This window comes from Triticum aestivum, chromosome 4A, assembly GCF_018294505.1.
Source record: "Triticum aestivum cultivar Chinese Spring chromosome 4A, IWGSC CS RefSeq v2.1, whole genome shotgun sequence".
Lineage (NCBI taxonomy): Eukaryota > Viridiplantae > Streptophyta > Magnoliopsida > Poales > Poaceae > Triticum > Triticum aestivum.
Genome location: NC_057803.1, coordinates 493,000,833 through 493,007,047, shown reverse-complemented (window position 1 = coordinate 493,007,047; position 6,215 = coordinate 493,000,833).

The window sequence follows — 6,215 nt, the reverse complement described above, 5'->3', positions numbered from 1 at the left end:
ATTGATACTTCTTGTGATGGTTCTTTTATGAAGAAGACTATTGAATTCTAGTGGGATCTATTGGAAAGAATTAAACGCAACTCTGAAGATTGGGAACTCGACAAAGGTAAAGAGTCAGGTATTAAACTTAAGTATGATTGTGTTAAATCTTTTATGGATACCGATGCTTTTCAAAAGTTTAGCACTAAATATGGACTTGATGTTGAACTCCCTAAAGAGAAGTGGTTTAAATATCACCCACCTATTAAAGAAGAAACCAAAGAACCAATACCTATTAAAGAAGAAACTATACTTTATAATGTTGATCCAGTTGTTCCTTCTGCTTATATTGAGAAAGCACCTTTCCCTGTTAGAATAAAGGAACATGCTAAAGTTTCAACTATGGTTAACAAAAGCTATATTAGAACACCTAAACCTGATGAAAAAAATTAAAGTAGAACCTAGTATTGCTATGGTTAAAGATCTCTTGGAAGAAGATATGGATGGGCATGTTATTTACTTATGTGAAGAAGCTGCTAGAATTACCAAGCCTGATAAAAAGGACAAACATAGACCTGTTGTTGGCATGCCTGTCATCTCAGTTAAAATGGGAGATCACTATTATCATGTTTTATGTGACATAGGTGCTAGTGTGAGTGTTATTCCCTACACATTATATCAAGAAATTATGAATGACATAGCACCTGCAGAAATAGAAGACATAGATGTTACTATTAAACTTGCTAATAGAGACACTATATCATCAATTGGGACTGTTAGAGATGTTGAAGTCTTGTGTGGAAAAATAAAATACCCTAATGATTTTCTTGTTCTTGGTTCCCCACAAGATGACTTTTTCCCCATTATCTTTGGCTGACCTTTCTTGAACACCGTTAATGCTAAGATAGATTGTGAGAAACAAATTGTCGGTGTTAGTTTTGGTGATGAGTCTCATGAGTTTAATTTTTCCAAGTTTAGTAGAAAGCTTCATGAAAAAGATTTGCCTAGTAAGGATGAATTAATTGGTCTTGCTTCTATTCCTGTTCCACCTACTGATCCTTTAGAACAATATTTTATAGACCATGAAAATGATTTACATATGCATGAAAGAAATGAAATGGATAAAATTTTCTTTGAACAACGTCCTCTGCTTAAACACAATTTGCCTATTGAAACTCTAGGAGGTCCTCCTCCACCTAAAGGCGATCCTGTGTTTGAATTAAAATAATTGCCAGACACTTTGAAATATGCTTATGTTGGTGAAAAGAAGATATATCATGTTATTATTTGTAACGCCCTCGATGCGGCTATATCTCCCACGTGTCGAAGCATGACTTAGAGGCATAACCGCATTGAAAGCAATGTCGCAAGTGAGGTAATCTTCACACAACCCATGTAATACATAAGGGACAGAGATACATAGTTGGCTTACAATCGCCAACTTCACATAATTACATGACTAAAGCATTACATCATCCAGGTACAATCAAGGTCCGCTACAGAACCAAAATAAAAGAAGACTACCCCAAAAGCTACACAGATCCCTGATTGACCCCAACTGGGCTCCACTACTGATCAACTAGAAAGAAACAACACAAAGGACAAGATCTTCATCGAGCTTCTCCTGAGCTTGGTTGCGTCACCTGCTCGATAACATCGACACCTGCAAACTGGTTTTGGAAGTATCTGTGAGTCCCGGGGACTCAGCAATCTCACACCCTCGCGATCAAGACTATTTAAGCTTATAGGAAGGGTAAAAGGTATGAGGTGGAGCTGCAGCAAGCGACTAGCATATTTGGTGGCTAACATACGCAAATGAGAGCGAGAAGAGAAGGCAAAAGCACAGTCGAGAACTATGATCAAGAAGTGATCCTAAAACAACCTACATCAAGCATAACTCCAACACCGTGTTCACTTCCCGGACTCCACCGAGAAGAGACCATCACGGTAACACACGCGGTTGGTGCATTTTAATTAAGGTCAACTTCAGGTTTTCTACAACCGGACATTAACAAATTCCCATCTGCCCATAACCGCGGGCACGGCTTTCGAAAGTTCATAACCCTGGAGGGGTGTCCCAATTTAGCCCATCACAAGCTCTCACAGTCAACGAAGGATATTCCTTCTAGCGGGAAGACCCGATCAGACTCGGAATCCCGGTTACAAGACATCCTCGACAATGGTAAAACAAGTCCAGCAAGACCGCCCGATGCGCCGACATCCTGATGGGAGCTGCACATATCTCGTTCTCAGGGCAACACCGGAGGAACACTACGTACAACTAAAACCAGCCCTCAAGTTTCCCTGAGGTGGCGCCGCAAGTGGCTCTATTTCGGACCAACACTTAGATAAGCACTGGCCCGGGGGGGTTAAAATAAATATGACCCTTGGGCTGGCCGACCCAAGGGAAAGAAAAGGCTAGGTGGCGAATGGTAAAACCAAGGTTGGGCCTTGCTGGAGGAGTTTTATTCAAGGCGAACTATCAAGGGGTTCCCATTATAACCCAACCGCGTAAAGAACGCAAAATCCGGGAACATAACACCGATATGACGGAAACTAGGGCGGCAAGAGTGGAACAAAACACCAGGCATAAGGCCGAGCCTTCCACCCTTTACCAAGTATATAGATGCATTAATTAGATAAGAGATATTGTGATATCCCAACAAGTAAACATGTTCCAACAAGGAACAACATCTCCATGTTCCAACAAGGAACAAACTTCAATCTTCACCTACAACTAACAACGCTATAAGAGGGCTGAGCAAAGCGGTAACATAGCCAAACAATGGTTTGCTAGGACAAGGTGGGTTAGAGGCTTGGTTTAACAATATGGGAGGCATGATAAGCAAGTGGTAGGTATCACAGCATATGCATAGCAAAAGAGTGAGCATCTAGCAAGCAAAGATAGAAGTGATTTCGAGGGTATGGTCATCTTGCCTGAAATCCCACAAGGAAGAAGAACGAGTCCATGAAGAAGACAAATGGACATAGTCGAGCGGGTCCTCACAAACGCGACATTATCGGAACCAACCCGAAGAAGCAACATCGGAAAGAAGCACACAACATAGTAAACAACCAACACATAAACAAGGCATGATATGCGGGATGCAGTATGCAATGCATATGCATGATTTGGAAAGGAATGATTGAACCTAGCCTCAACTTGGAAATCCAAGAGTGCCACTGGAAAGGTGAGGTGATTTCGGTCGAAATCGATATAAAAATCACCGGAATCGGATGCACGATTTGGAAATGGCAAGCAAAACAAATATGGCAACGGCCTACGCTAATCAGCAAGTGACCAACTAAATGCATCAAGATAAATATGCTACAGCACTCAAACATGACAACAAAATACATGGCAGGGATCCACTCATGATGCTTGACAAAAGATGAACACTGAGCTACGGCTAATTCACTCAATAACAGGTTCAAACAAGCATGTCAAAAGTGCAAATGATAACAGGTTTCAGACTTGGTGAAATTAACACAAGTCTGGAATTTATCATCAGGAAGCACACTTTAGAGCATGAAAACTACAAGCTATAGGAACTTAACATGGCAAAGCAAGGCATGGCATGAAGCTACTCAAAGCACTTAACAAAAGTCCCTTAGTGACCTTGAGCCAAAAGGGATCAGAAAATACAATTGCAAGCATGTGAACATGGAAAAAACATAAACATATTCAGAATTAGTGAAAAACTGGAGCATGCAAACCAGTTAACGAGTAGGCATGTTTACGAGCTCGATGCACTCACTACAGAGCATGGCATGACAAACTACGCATACACCCATCAAGAATACATAGCATAGAAGCTAGACATGGCAGGAACAACAACATAGCATGCACGGATCAATAATAGCAAGCCCGACAAAATCGCTAAACATGTTAACAATCTGCCAGGAACAATTTATAGCAAAAGTAGAGCTCGATTGACTCAAGCTAGGGTGCTCCATAAATGCAAACAAAGACATGGATGGATAGAGCACCACAATATTAGCAAAACATCCTTACTGATCATCCTCAAAAGAGGCACAGATCACTAGGAAACAACATGAACATATGGCATAATAACAAAATCAGGACAAGGACTTAGTGAAATTCTAAGTCCCTGAAATCAGCATTACCGATTACGCTACTTTGCAAGCTTGTGCTAGTCACCACAAATATCACAAAAATACATGGCAAGCACCCCTGTAAAGATGGCATGGCATATAACAAAACACATGTAGAGCTCAGGATCATAGCATGCACACATTAATCATGGAAAAAATGACAAAAGGCCATTTGCTGAAACAGATCTGACAAATTCCTCACATAGCCCTCTTCCAAAAGCATTTCGGGCATCAAGATGAGCTCAAATGAAAATGATGAAATGAGATGAAATGATGTACTCGTCGAGAAGAACATTTTGATATGCTACACGCACGAATCGGAGCTACGGATGCAGAGTTATGATGTGATGAAGATGCCAAAAAGTTAGGGTTTCGGGAGGAGAAAGTCAACTGTCGAGTGGATCCAGATCTGGATCGGCGCGGCTTACGAGGATGGCCGGAGTTCCTGTTCACCGGAGGAGCTCGGGTCACCGGATTTGAGGGAGAGGCAGGGAGGCGAGGCGGCGCCGGCCGGTGAGCAGCTCCGGCGAGGCAGCGCGGTGGTGCGGCGGCCTTGGCTGCTCAAGGCGGTGGGGTGGCGGAGCCGGTCGGCGACCGTGGCCGGCGAAGGCGGCGGAGGCGCGGCGGGCGCCGGCGTGGAAGGCGGCGTTGCCGGACGGGCGCTACGGGGCGGCGGTGGGCGCTGCGGGCGGCGCGCGGCCCGGACGCGCGGAGGAGAGGGCCGGCCTTGGGCCGAGCGGGCCACGGCGGGGGCTGTGCGGTGGCGCCACTTGGTGGCTCCGGATTGGCGCGGGGCGGTGGCTGAGGGCGCGGACCTGTCCGTCGGCGAGGCTTTCGTCCGGCGGCGCGGAGAGGAAGAAGGTCTAGGGTTTGGACTGCGAGATTTTTCTGGGGAGGCCACATATTTATAGGTAGGGGGAGCTAGGAGAGTCCAAATGAGGTGCGGTTTACGGCCACGCGATCGTGATCGAACGACCGAGATGATGGAGAGGTCTTAGGTGGGTTTTGGGCCACTATGGAGGGGTGTTGGGATGCAACACACACGAGGCCTTTTCGGTCCATCGGTTAACCGTTGGAGTATTAAACGAAGTCCAAATGACACGAAACTTGATAGGCGGTCTACCGGTAGTAAACCAAGGCCGCATGACAAGTCTCGGTCCAATCCGAAAACGTTTAACACCCGCACACGAAAAAGAGGTAGAAAGGGACGCCGGATGACATAGGAGCGCCGGATTGCAAAACGGACAACGGGGAAAATGCTCGGATGCATGAGATGAACATGTATGCAAATGAAATGCACATGATGACATGATATGCAATGCATGACACGCAAGCAAAGACAAGGCAACAATAGCGAATAACTGGAGGACACCTGGCACATCGGTCTCGGGGCGTTACATTATTAGTGCTAACCTTTCAGAACATGAAGAAGAAAGATTATTGAAAGTTCTCAGAAGCACCGAGCTGCTATTGGATATACTCTTGATGATTTAAAGGGCATTAGTGTTGGCAACATAGTAATTTCGAAAAAAATCCTATGCACACGTAAGATCATGGTGATGCATAGAAACGAGAAGGGAGAGTGTTGTCCACGTACCCTCGTAGACAGAAAGCGGAAGCGTTAGCACAACGCGGTTGATGTAGTCGTATGTCTTCACGATCCGACCGATCCAAGTACTGAACGCACGGCACCTCCGAGTTTAGCACATGTTCAGCTCGATGACGTCCCACGAACTCCGATCCAGCAGAGCTCCGAGGGAGAGTTCCATCAGCACAATGACATGATGACGGTGATGATGATGCTACCGACGCAGGGCTTCGCCTAAGCACCGCTACGATATGATCGAGGTGGATTATGGTGGAGGGGGGCACCGCACACGACTGGGAGAGATCAACAGATCAACTTGTGTGTCTAGAGGTGCCCTCTGCCCCCGTATATAAAAGATGGAGGAGGGGAGGCCGGCCAGCCCCTAGGGTGCGCCAGAAGTGTGGAGTCCTACTAGGACTCCCTAGTCCTAGTAGGATTCCTCCTCCCACATGGAATAGGAAAGAGGGAAGGGAAAAGGAGAAGGAAGGGGGCGCCCCCCTCCCTAGTCCAATTCGGACCAGACCATGGGGAG